Source organism: Ambystoma mexicanum, chromosome 7q, assembly GCF_040938575.1.
Source record: "Ambystoma mexicanum isolate Mex_15411 chromosome 7q, UKY_AmexF1_1, whole genome shotgun sequence".
Classification (NCBI taxonomy): Eukaryota; Metazoa; Chordata; class Amphibia; order Caudata; family Ambystomatidae; genus Ambystoma; species Ambystoma mexicanum.
The window spans coordinates 428,393,731-428,406,734 of NC_090941.1; positions in this window are offsets into that span (position 1 = coordinate 428,393,731).

A 13,004-nucleotide genomic window follows, 5' to 3' on the forward strand; every position below is an offset into this window, starting at 1 on the left:
ACACGGTGAGCGTTCTGCTGCAGAGAATGCAGAAAAACGCAAAGCAAGATTCATCCATCGGGTGTGGTTTAAATAGCCTCCTGTAGTGCTTAGGTGTCTCCTTCCATGGCCTCGCCTAGGTAAGAAAAGAGTTCCTGCTTTCCAGAAGAGTTCCAGTGTTCTGAACCTAGGGAGTGGCTCCTGCCCCACCCAACAGGAAAAATAGTCCCAAACAGAAGAGGATCAGGGGCTCAACTGGCAGGCAAGTAAGCAGCATGGTCTGCTGCAGGTAAGTCCACACAAGCATTATGAGCCCGGCGCTTCCAGCGCTGGGACTGGGCATATTTATGAGCCTGGTGCCACTGGCGCCAGGAGAGGGTCCAAAAGGTCCCAATTGGGACTGGCCGGCACCCGGAACCGGGGTTATGGGTCTGCTTCCAAGGGAGTTGGGTAAGTCCTGACCCTTTGGAAGCAGAGATCATGACAGCACCCCCCCTCAAGGCCCCTCCCAAACCGGGCTTCTCCGGGGGTTTGGGCTTGTTGGGAAATGTTCGATGAAATCTTTTGATTAGACGAGGCGCGTGGACATATTCTGCAGTTTCCCAGGACCTTTCTTGGGGGCCGTAACCTTTCCAGTCAATCAGGTAAAATAGTTTAGATTTGGAGATCTTAGAATCCAGGATACTTTTGACTTCAAACTCGAGTTCTCCATCAACTAGGATAGGTTTTGGAGATTTAGTTAGTCGGGTTTTAGGTTGCACGGGTTTTAGTAGAGAGACGTGGAAGACCGGGTGTATCTTCATGTGAGGTGGCAAGTCCAACTTGACCGCTACCGGATTTACTATGGTAGTGATTGAATAGGGACCAAGGTATCTTGGGTTGAATGTGCGTGGTCCTTTTAGAGGTAGATATTTGGTGGATAACCAGACTTGATCTCCTACTTGATATTGGGGGGCTTCCTTCCGATGTTGGTCTGCTCCTTTCTTGTATTGTTCTTTAGCCCTTTGAAGGTGAGAAACAGCTTCCTTAAAGGCTTGGGTGATTGTAGAATGCAGGTGGTCTACTGCTGGTGTTCCAAGATCTTGGAGTGGATCCAAATCCGAGGTTTGAGGGTGACTACCGTATAAAAGAAAGAACGGAGTCTTCCCAGTTCCCGAGTGGACAGAGTTATTGTAGGCATATTCGGCTATCCAAAGGATATCTTTCCAAGTTTTTTCAGTTTGTTGCAGCATGCAGCGTAAATACTGTTCCAGAGTTTGATTGGTCCTCTCGGTTTGTCCGTCGGTTTGGGGGTGGCGGCTGGTCGAAAGTCTCACATCAATTTGAGCCGACCGACAGCAACTTCGCCAAAAATGAGAAATAAATTGACTTCCTCGATCCGAAATTAGAACCGAAGGAAAACCGTGCAGTCGGACGATGTTTTCGAGAAATTCTCAGGCCAGAGTTGCTGCTGATGGTAAGCCTTTGAGTGGAATGAAGTGCGCCATCTTGGAGAATAGGTCCACGATTACTAAGATCGTATTGTATCCGGAGCATGGAGGTAGATCGGTGATGAAGTCCATAGAAAGCGTATGCCAAGGGCGAGGTGGGATGTCAATAGGGCGTAAGAGGCCGGCTGGTTTTTCCTTTTGACTCTTGTTTTGGGCGCATAATCCACTGGACATTATAAAGTCTCTGATATCTTTTTTCCAAGACGGCCACCAGAAGTAGCGCTTGATCTTTTCCGAGGTTTTGGCCATACCGGGATGTCCTTCCATTAAAGAATCGTGATAACAGGAGATTACCTTTTTCTGTAAATCTGTGCTGGGCAGGTATAACCGTCCTTGGAAATACAATAGATTGTCCTTCACCGTAAAGTCCTTTCCCTGCAGATGCCAATTCTGTATGTCTGCTGGAGTTACCAGTTGCCTGGCTTTATCCTTAACTTCTTCAATGGATTGTGTGGCGATTACACCCAGAATTCTTTGTTCGGGAATGATAGGTACAGGTTTAGGATTGATCAAGTGTTCTTCCACTCCCATCCGAGAAAGGGCGTCAGCTTTACCGTTTTTCGTACCAGGTCGGTAGGTAATTATGAAGTCAAACTCGGCAAAGAATAGTGCCCAACGGAGTTGCCTAGAGGATTGAGCTTTCGCGGTTTTCAAATATTGCAGGTTACAGTGATCTGTGATCACAGTAACGGTGTGTCGGGCCCCCAGAAGATAATGCCGCCAAGCCTTAAAGGCGGACTTGATAGCCAGAAGTTCCTTATCAGTAATAGTGTAATTGATTTCAGGAGGCGAGAATTTGCGGGACCAAAATGCCACGGGATGCAACTGATTGGTTACTGGGTCCTTTTGTGATAAAACTGCTCCCATGGCAAGACTCGAAGCATCAGTTTTAACAATGTAGGGGAGTTCTGGGCGAGGATGTTTTAAGATCGGTGCAGAGATAAATTTAGTCTTCAAATTCTGGAAAGCTTGTTCCGCCTCGGTAGACCATTCAAAACGTTTGTTTTTCTTTAACAGGGCGGTGATGGGCTGGACTATTCGAGAGAATTTGGGGATAAACCTGTGGTAAAAGTTAGCGAAGCCTAACATGCTTTGAACACCTTTTACGGAGGATGGCGAAGGCCACTTGAGAATTGCATCGACCTTCTTTGAATCCATACGCACTCCGCTAGGTGATAATATGAATCCCAAGAATTCAACTTCAGTCACGTTGAAAACACATTTTTCCAACTTAGCGAAAAGTTTGTGTTGACGCAACCTCTCGAGGACCATTTTCACGTGTTTCCGATGTTCAGTTTCCGATGAAGAATAAACGAGGATGTCGTCAATATAGACAACGACACACACATCTATGAGCTCTCTGAGGACGTCGTTCATAAAATATTGAAAGGCGGCCGGGACATTGGAAAGTCCGAAGGGCATGACCTGATATTCAAATAGCCCATACTTGGTGCGGAAGGCCATCTTCCATTCATCGCCCTCTTTTACTCGTACCAAGTGGTAGGCTCCTCTAAGATCCAGCTTTGTATATATGCATGCTTTTCTGACTTGGTCCAGGAGTTCAGGGATCAAAGGTAACGGATATCTATTCTTAACAGTGATCTGGTTCAGGGCGCGATAATCGATACAAGTTCTAAGGTCCCATTCTTTTTTTGGAACGAAGAACAAAGCTGAGGAAGCAGGGGACTTGGAAGGACGGATAAACCCATTCGCTAGGTATTGATCCAGGTATTGTCGGAGGTGAAGATTCTCAGGCTCGGTGAGGGCATAAATTCTACTACAAGGAGGGGTAGATCCAGGTATCAGGTTTATCTGACAGTCATAAGACCTATGAGGAGGTAGAGAGTTAGCTTGATCCTTCCGGAAGACATCTTGGAATTCTAGGTATTCGGGAGGTAACTGGGGAACCTCCGAAGAAATTGCTGCCAGTGCAACATCAGGTCGAGGGTAACAAATGGAGACACATTCTGGAAACTGAACCGTTCTTGCTCGCCAATCGATCTGAGGATTGTGCTTCTCTAACCAAGGAATTCCTAGAATAATCTGGAACTGAGGGGCCTTGATCACATCGAACACGATCTTCTCATAGTGTCCATCTTGACTTACTAACATCACTTCTTGGGTGGTATGCGTTACTGGTCCAGAAGCTATCTCCGTACCATCCACCGTAGTAATGACGTCCTTTACAGCCTTTGGACAAAGAGTCAGATTCATCCTCAATACCATTTCATGATCCACATAATTGCCGATGGCACCGCTGTCGACGTAAGCTTCAATCGCATGTAATCGATCCGGACGTTCAGGGCTAATGAGGACCATAGGTATCACGAAATGCGAGGTCACGGAACTGGTTTTAACGCTCGGCAAGAGGACCTCTATTCTTGTCGGGCGAGGTCGTTTCCCTGCTCAGAGTTTGTGACCCTGGTAACTGCAGCTCCTACTGCCTTCTTGGCTGGTTTCACCGGACAGTCTCGAAGAAAGTGCCCCGAGTTTCCGCAATAGAGGCATAATTGCAGCTGTTTTCTCCTTTCCCGCTCCTTTTGGGTTAGTGGTCCTTTCAGGCCCCCTATTTGCATGGGTTCCCCGGAGTCTGCTCCTTTGGTAGGAGTTGGTGGTTTGGAAAACACTCGAGCATCAAACTTGGAACGATCGGCCTTCCTGTTCTGTAGTCTGTGGTCTATTTGAACGACTAAGTCAATATAGTCCGAGCAGTCTTGCGGGGATTCACTACTTGGGCTAACACATCTTTGAGCTCTCCACGTAGACCTCTATAAAACAGCGTAATTCTTTTTTCCTCAGGCCATTGGGTTTCCACTATCAGTCTGTTGAAAGACGCAATATAAGCCAAAAGGTCTTGATTACCCTGTCGTAATGAAAGGAGCTCATTGTCCAAGGCCTGCCCCAGTGAATGTCTTGCGAACAGTTTTTCCATGCTGAGCTGAAAAGCTTGAAAATCATGGAGAACCGGATCATCCTGATTAACTAGAGGGATCGACCAATCTGCCGCACTGCCACTGAGGTACGAAAGCACGAAAGCTACCTTAGCTTGATCTGTTGGGAAGGCTGCTGGTCGGCATAAGAAGTGCAAGCGGCACTGATTAATGAATACTGCAAACCTCTTTGGGTCACCAGAAAATCGTTCGGGCGGAGCCAGAGGCACATTCCCGGGTAGGTTGATCTGCACTGGGTTCGTAGAGGATGTTGAAGGATGATTTGCCCCTGATGCGGGCAACTGAGTTTGTCCGGCTTGTGACTGAGCAATTGTCTAGCGAGATCATCTGTTCGCTCCTTGGAAATAAGCAGTTCCCTTCTTAGAGCATTCGTTTCCTGCCGGGCTGCATGCACTTCTGCTCTTAGTTCCCCAAGTAACTGGGCTAGCTGGTCGGTATCCGAGGTTTCCATAGCGCCTGGGTGGGAGTTTTGCGGTGGGCTTTGCGTTCTGTAACGCTCACCTGATTCCCGCAGAGGCGCCGGTCTTGACTGGGTGAATGCCGTGTCTTCAAAGGTGATGTGTAACACACGGTTGGTTCCTCGGGCTGGACCTCTGTGCACTGTGTGTCTGACTCGGAGAGTAAGATGTCTGCAGATAGAAAATATGGGATTAATGAACTGGGGTTATTGGGTGCCTCTCTCCTCTTCCCTTCTCTTCTCCTGTAGGACCCCAAAGGTTAACGATCTCACCTTAGGTAGGTGAACGCCGAGCTCTCCATCTGCCTCGGGGTCAGGGTGCCGTAACCAGTTTCTTCACTGGATAAGGGTGCAGGCCTCTTGACCTCAGAGGACTGCTGTCCGTCGTTTACTGCACGAACGGTAAGTTCTGGGCACTTCAAATGTCTTAAAAGTCTTTAAGTGCGTAAGGCGTGGCTGCTGTGGAGTGGTGCCGAGGAGCACGTGAGTATGGCTTTTGACTTATGTAAAGTTCTTTTGTAATGATACCTCTTGTTTTGCAGGGTTCCTGCGATGGCGGATGGCGGGCTGAAGAGAATAGAGGATTGAACCCGCGTGAGGAATAGAAGCGCTTGGAAGCACGTAAGTGAGCGCTTGTTGCCTGCTTCACGATGCACACTAACTGTCTCTTTTACCTTGCGGGTACAAGTTTGGAGCTTTAGAGAAGCTGAAGGGTGCTGGGATACCCGCTGATTTCGGCGTGGGAAGGAGTGATGGCACGTGAGTAGTAAAGTTGACCAATGTCTCTAAACGCACCTTCTTTTGTCTTTCAGATGCGGGATGCAGCGTTGAAGGCCTCCGGAGCGTGCGAAGAGCCGGTAAGCTTTTGTCTTTCAGATGCCGGAATGCAGCGCGAAGACCTCCGGAGCGTGCGAAGAGTCGGTAAGCCTTTGTCTTTCAGATGCCGGAAAGCAGCGCGAGGCGTTGGTGACAGCCGCTGGACCAGGTAAGAGATGCGCTGCCACTGAAGACCGTAGTGCTAACCTGTTCTTTCTTTGTCTTTATAGGTGCTGCTGGAGACTGGATTCCAGGATGGTAAGCCTTTGTTCCCTTAGGCACAGGATCAGAAGATACAGTGAGCGTTCTGCTGCAGAGAATGCAGAATAACGCAAAGCAAGATTCATCCATCGGGTGTGGTTTAAATAGCCTCCTGTAGTGCTTAGGTGTCTCCTTCCACGGCCTCGCCTAGGTAAGAAAAGAGTTCCTGCTTTCCAGAAGAGTTCCAGTGTTCTAAACCTAGGGAGTGGCTCCTGCCCCACCCAACAGGAAAAATAGTCCCAAACAGAAGAGGATCAGGGGCTCAACTGGCAGGTAAGTAAGCAGCATGGTCTGCTGCAGGTAAGTCCACCCAAGCATTATGAGCCCGGCGCTTCCAGCGCTGGGACTGGGCATATTTATGAGCCTGGTGCCACTGGCGCCAGGACAGGGTCCAAAAGGTCCCAATTGGGACTGGCCGGCACCCGGAACCGGGGTTATGGGTCTGCTTCCAAGGGAGTTGGGTAAGTCCTGACCCTTTGGAAGCAGAGATCATGACAGTTAAGTAGAGTGCCTGAGACCGATTATGACTGTATTCTGAAGTGTGGAATAAATGGGGGTCCGTTTGAGGGCATACAATCTGCTTTGGTTGCCAGTTTGGCAAGACACCTACTCAATACCTTAAAAGCTTCAGTGAATATAAGAAAAGAGAGAATGTCTCTTGGGTTGACTAGGTGAGTGCTGCACATATGGCCATGATGGGGCGGAATGATAGATTCAAGGTGAAAACGTTTGTTGAATTGTCCACCTTTTGTGCATTGAGAATTTATTCTGAAGCCTGTTCACCAGAGCTGCGTCAGTATGTTGCTGACCAAAAGATTTTGGATCCCTTTAAGCTGGCCAGGCTGGCTGACAAATGGGTCTCCCACCGGGTGTCCCCCAAGGAACCCAGATTTAAGGGCAAGGACAAAGAGAAAGGGACCTCTCAGAAGTCTGAGGAGTCCAAAAACAATCACAGTCCAATAAACCTAAACCTTCCTCTCCTAAGAACCAAACATCTAGTGGGGTCTAGTCTTATGGGTTGAGAGTAAGAGTAGCGGTTCTCCTGCTACAAAGCAGGCTCCCAGTGGATCCAGTACCTTACCTCGCATTCCTGGCACTTGTTGGGACTGTGAGGCTCTGGACCACAAGAAGGGTAACCCCAAGTGTAAAGGTAAAGCAATTGGAGTCCAGGCTGTCAGCCTGACCTACCCTTGCTTCATGCCTGAGGTGGAGGCCACTGTCCTCCCCTCCTCTACAGGAATCACATTTGGTTATCCTGCAGAGATTTCCCTAGTGTCAGTTGGGGCCTGGGACCAGTACGCAGATGTACTGGCTACTACACCACAAAACACCTGCAGATTTGTGAGAATTGTCCTCCTGAAAGGCCAGTCTTCTACTGGTTTGTGAGACACTGGGGCAAGTATGACAGTGGTGGACAGGACCCTGCTCACGCCAGAGGACTATGCAGGTGCTCCTCTGAGCTGACGGGCCTCTGAAATTTTCTCCTGTAGCCCTAGTCACCATCACAATTGTGCACAAGACAGCAAAGCTTCCCGTCCTGGTTCAGGACAATGTACCTGCCAACATCTTGTTGGAGAATGATCTAGAAGCATTGGGGTTGATCTCTGATGGACTACCCCTGACTGCTGCTGCAGTCAATAGATCGCAGGTCACACCGGGTCTGACTGCTAGTCAGGTACCCAAGCCAAAAGAGAGACCCAAGGCAAGACGGAAGAGCAAGAATACCACCTCTGTGAAGCGGGTTGTCTTCTCTTCTTGCTGTTTCAGCAGCACCCACTGGGATTCAGACTACGGACGGGCTGGATCCAGTGGTAACCTGAGATTCAACTCCTGAGAGAGGGGAGCCAGAAGACCCTCCTGCAGGAGAGGTGCTCAACCCATAGGATCACCCTGACCTTCAATGCCTGCTGGTTGAAGGGGGGCCTTCTAGCATCAGAGAGGGTGCCATTCTCTCGAGGGACTAAGAAAACAGGCAAAGGCCCAGGCCCAGGCACAAGATGACGTGTCTATTTCATTCAAAATGTTTTGGGAGGGTAAGCTCCTTTTTAGTGATCCCACTAAGTCTGAACCTGGTGCCCTCAAAGGTTGGTGGTACTCAAGGTTTACAGGCCCGTCCTGTTGCAATTGGCACATGAGATGTCCTTAGCTGGTCATCATGGGACCAAGAAGATAAAACAAAGGCGTTCTGCACATTTCTACTGGTCCCGAATGGGAGTAGAAGTGGAGTCCTACTGCCAGACCAGTCCCACTTGTCAGTTGTCTGGCAAGACGGGAGGCAGTGTCATTGTCCCACTGCAGCCATTGCCAGTGGATGGCACACCATTTGAGAGTGTTGGCATCGACATTGTCGGTCCCATACACCCTCCCCAGCAGATGGGCACCAGTTCATCATGATACTGGTTGTTCATGCCACCAGGTACCCTGAGGTTATACCCCTTTGGACCATTACTGCCAAGGTGGTTGCCAGGGCTCTCCTGGGCATTGTTTCCAGAGTTGGATTTCCTAAAGAGGTGGTGTCTGACAGAGGAAACAATTTCATGTCTAGTTCCATGCATGCAATGTGGAAGGAATGTTGAGTAACCCATGCATTCTCCACCTCCTACCATCCCCAGACCAGTGCTCTGGTTCAGAGGTTCAATAAGAGTCTGAAGGGCATGCTGGGTGCTTTTTGAAGGAGGAACATTGATCTCCTAACATGCCTGCTGTTTGCCTATAGAGAAGTGCCTCAAGTCGGTGTTGGTTTCAACCCCTTTGAGCTTCTCTTTGAACATCCTGTGAGGGGGCCCCTTGCTTTAATATGAGAAGGTTTGGAAGCCACCCATCCAGGTCATGCCAAGCAAGTGGGGGACTATGTGTTAGGCCTCAGATGGAGGATGGCACAGATGATGGGCCAGGCATCAGTGAAACATAGGGCAAGCCAAGAATTGAACAAGTGCTGGCATGACCTTAAGGCCTCCCAAGTGGATTGGACTCCAGGACAGGTGATCCTTGTGATGGAGCCTATGAAACCCCGAGCTTTGGCAGATAACTGGACAGGATCCTTTGTAAAAAATCTCCAAGATGGGCGAAGTCAACTATCTGGTTGACCTGGGAGACCCTGGGGTAGCCCATCAGGTATTCCACGTTAACAGGCTCAAGCCTTTCCACAGGTGAGAGGAAGTCTCATGCCTTCTGCTAGCTTCCGAGGAAGAGGAGGATGAGAGTGAGCCCCTTCCTGATTTACTGCATAGCAACTCTCAGGATGACACAGTGGAGGTATTGCAGCTCTCTCCATATCTGACACCAGAGCAGCAGAGGACCTGTATGGCTTTGCTCCGGCAGTATGCCCCTCTGTTCTCACTGACACCAAGCCTCACTCTGTGGTGCAAGCACAAAATTGACACTGGTGACAGTGTATCTGTCAAAATCATGTTCTATCAGATATCAGATACCATGAAGAACCACATTCAGGCTGAGGTCACCAAGATGTTGGATCTAGGTGTAATTGAACCCCAAACCAGTCCCTAGTCCAGTCCAGAGGTCAATGTCCCCAAGAGGAGTTCCCAGGCAGGTACCAAGGATTGGAGGTTCTGTGTGGACTACTGAGGATTCAACGCTGTCACCAAAACTGACGTGCACGCATTGCCCAGGGCTGATTAGCTTGTGGACACCATAGGTGCTTCCAAATTTGTAAGCACCTTTGACCTTACCTCAGGCTATTGGCAAATAGCTCTGATTGACGAGGCCCAGGAAAAAAATGCGTTCTCAACACCTGAGGTGCTCTACCAGTTTAGAGTCATGCTTTTTGGGTTGAAGAATGCACCTGACACTTTCCAAAGGTTGTTCAATCATGCGCTCAGTGGGCTGGAGGCCTTTCGTGTGGCCTTTTAAGATGGTATTGCAGTCTACAGAGCATTTGACTCATTTGGATCGGGTGTTGCGGGTCTTCAGAAGGGCTAACCTCCCTATCAAGGCCACCAAGTGCCAGAGAGCTCAGGCAAAAGGTCACTTTCCTTGGTCATGAATTAGGAGGGGTCGAATCCAACCTCTCCCCAGTAAGGTACAAGGTCTACATGATTGGGAGACTCCCAGTACTCAAACTCAGGTGAGAGCTTTTTTGGGCCTGACTGGATATTACTGAAACATGATGGCGGACTATGGAATCATAGCTGTCTCTCTGACAGCTCTGACATCACCCAAACAACCGAGAAAAGTTAATTGGATGGAAGACTGTCAGAAGGACTTTGTTGGCTTGAAGGAAAGTCTGTGTAAGGCACCTGTGTTGTGTGCACCTGAATATAGTAAACTATTTATTGTTCAAACTGATGCCTGTGACTCCAGAATTAAAGCTGTCCTGGTTCAGTTAGATGACAAAGGGAGGGAACATCCTATCATATTCATCAGTAGGCAACTGAAAGGTAGAGAATTTAGGTGGGCACTGTTGAAAAGAATGTTTCAGTATAGTTTGTAACCTTTGGTGTTTTAGGCCTTACCTTACGGAGTCTACCTTCAAGGTGCAAACAGACCATAAGCCCCTAAAATGGCTTATGCAGATGAAGGGTGAAACCCCAAAACTGCTAAGGTGGTCCATTAACCTGCAAGGGCTAAACTTCACCATACAGCATAGACCAGGGAAGAGTCATGATAATGCAGATGACCTTTCCAGAAGGTATGTTGACCGTATGGATGAGGGTGTCAATCTCGTGGGAGATTAGACCACCCTTACCTCAGTCTGGGGGTGGGAAATGTTATGCTGGAAATGCATTGGAGGGACATGGCTTCCATGTCCTTGTCCTGTGTGGTACCACATAGACATTGTATATAGTTGCCATATTAGATTTGCAAAAGTACAAAGTGTGTTTTTAATTGTGTATATATCTTGAGCCTTATTTTTATTAAAAGAACTGTGTTAGCACATAACATATTGTGTGGACATTCCTTTGTGGGGGGCTTGAGGACTACACTCTACTTAAGAATCAGCCTGCATCACCTCCTGAAAGCTTAAGCCTTGGTTGCTCGTCCATTGCTACCATATAGGGAACCTTGACTGGGGTGCTCCATGCTTCTACTCTGTCATATAGAGGGCATGAATGCAGATAATCCCCCTCCAGTCTTTACAGTGTGTTCTTTACCAACCATAGCAGCAGTGGAAGCAGCTTTTGGTGCCTGGCGGAACTTGGGCTCCGGGTAGATCCATGTCAGTGGTGGCTGGTGAATATTTTCTGTGGAGTAGCATGTATTTCTCCCCTGAGTCAGTGTGAGTAACCGAGTATAGCATGGGAGCCCTAAATAATGTAGATAAGTGAGACAATGTTTGAATTAATGTGTCAAACTAGTGAATTTTTCAGTACACATTGTGAGACAAATCAGGTAAAACACCATGCATCATACATTTGGTCTTCTAGTAACACATTCACATTCAATCAATGCCGCGAGACAAGAGCATTTTTACAATATATTCTTTCAGAGTGTGTCAACAATATATAACATCATTGCCATTGTAAATCACCTTGATTATGTCATACCCATAACATTAACCAGACTTTTCATGATAGCTCACCTTTATGATGCTGCACTCACAATATATGCCCACATTCATATGTTAAATTACTTTGAGGTCACTCACATAATATATTGAAAACATTCATACTATAAATCACTTTGATGATCTCTCTTCCCATAATACAAACCTGCATTTCTACCACTGTAAACCATAGCAGAAGTACCCGTTTTCCGAACGGGTTCTGTAGCCAGACATAATAACACTGAGCCTGTAGGTCGCTCTTCCGATTCGCTTAATGATTTATGTGATTTGCACCCTGAAGTAAACTGCACTGAAAATGGGCACAAGTGGATGGCTGACATACCCCGGAGCAGACATTGTGTGGAGGCGAGAGTTAGTGTGCTGCTGCATACTGGGACCACCTGTGCTCTCTCCCCACCTGTCGCCTCACCCTGGTCTGGTGCAGTTCATTGTGGTGCATTGCAGTGCAAATACCTCTGAAACTGTGCATCCTAGAGCCTTGAAATTTGGTTTTTGAGGTCCCTATAGTGTTGTTTCTCCTGTCACGACCGGTTGAGAAAAAAACATGTTTTGTTTCTCTTGCCGCTGAACATGATCTACAGCTTCGTCGGCAGGAACCAACTTGCAAAAATCCTCTGAAAAAGTAATTCAACTGATGCAGCCAACCCTTCCGATGAACCTGGTTTACGGCATTGTAACACTTGTTTAGAAACAACATTTGTTGTTTCCCTTCCCAGTGAAAATGGTTTACGGTGTCGTCGGCAGACACCATCTCGCAAAAACCTCTGCAAAAGTAATTTCACCTGATGCAGCAAACATGTGGAAACCTCTGGAATGCTACCTTCCTTCACCTTCGCCTCTCAGGTCCATTCGCCTCTGATACATTTTTTGTTTCCAGTCCAGGTGAACATGGTTTATGGCTTCGTCGGCAGGCTACACACCCACACATTTTTTTTTACTTTTGCTGAAGTTCTTGGAAAGTGGTGGGGTGTCCAAATGTCATGTAGCCAGTAATGTCTGGGTAGTCCTAACAGATAAGTATGCACAATTTGGTGCAGATTGGAGAACCTGTGTGGAATTTTATAAGGAACAACGCTTTGCCAATCCACAAACCCAACAAGAAGTCTTCCCTTGTGCTGAATTACGTGCAACATTGTGGGGTGTCCAAATATCATGTAGCCAGTATTGTCTGCTGGGTCCTAACAGGTAAATGCTATATGTGGTGCTTATTGGTGAAATGGTGTTTAATTGTATGAGGAACAACTCTTTGCCAAGCCACAAACCCAACTACCCTCAAATCCTGCCACAAACACACAGACACATTTTAATTTGCATATATTACACTGCCCGCGCTAGTGACTGTGTAGTTATAGTTAGTTAAGTTGCTAAACTCATAGGAAGACCACTTTTTCGCCGTCTTATAACTTCACCCCTCCTGGATGAATCCTCATCAAACTTTGCAAAAAAAAGTATACGATAGGCTCAGATTTTTTTTGCCAAGTTGGGCGAGGTTTCGTGTGGGGGGCAAAGTTATAGGGGGGTCCCAC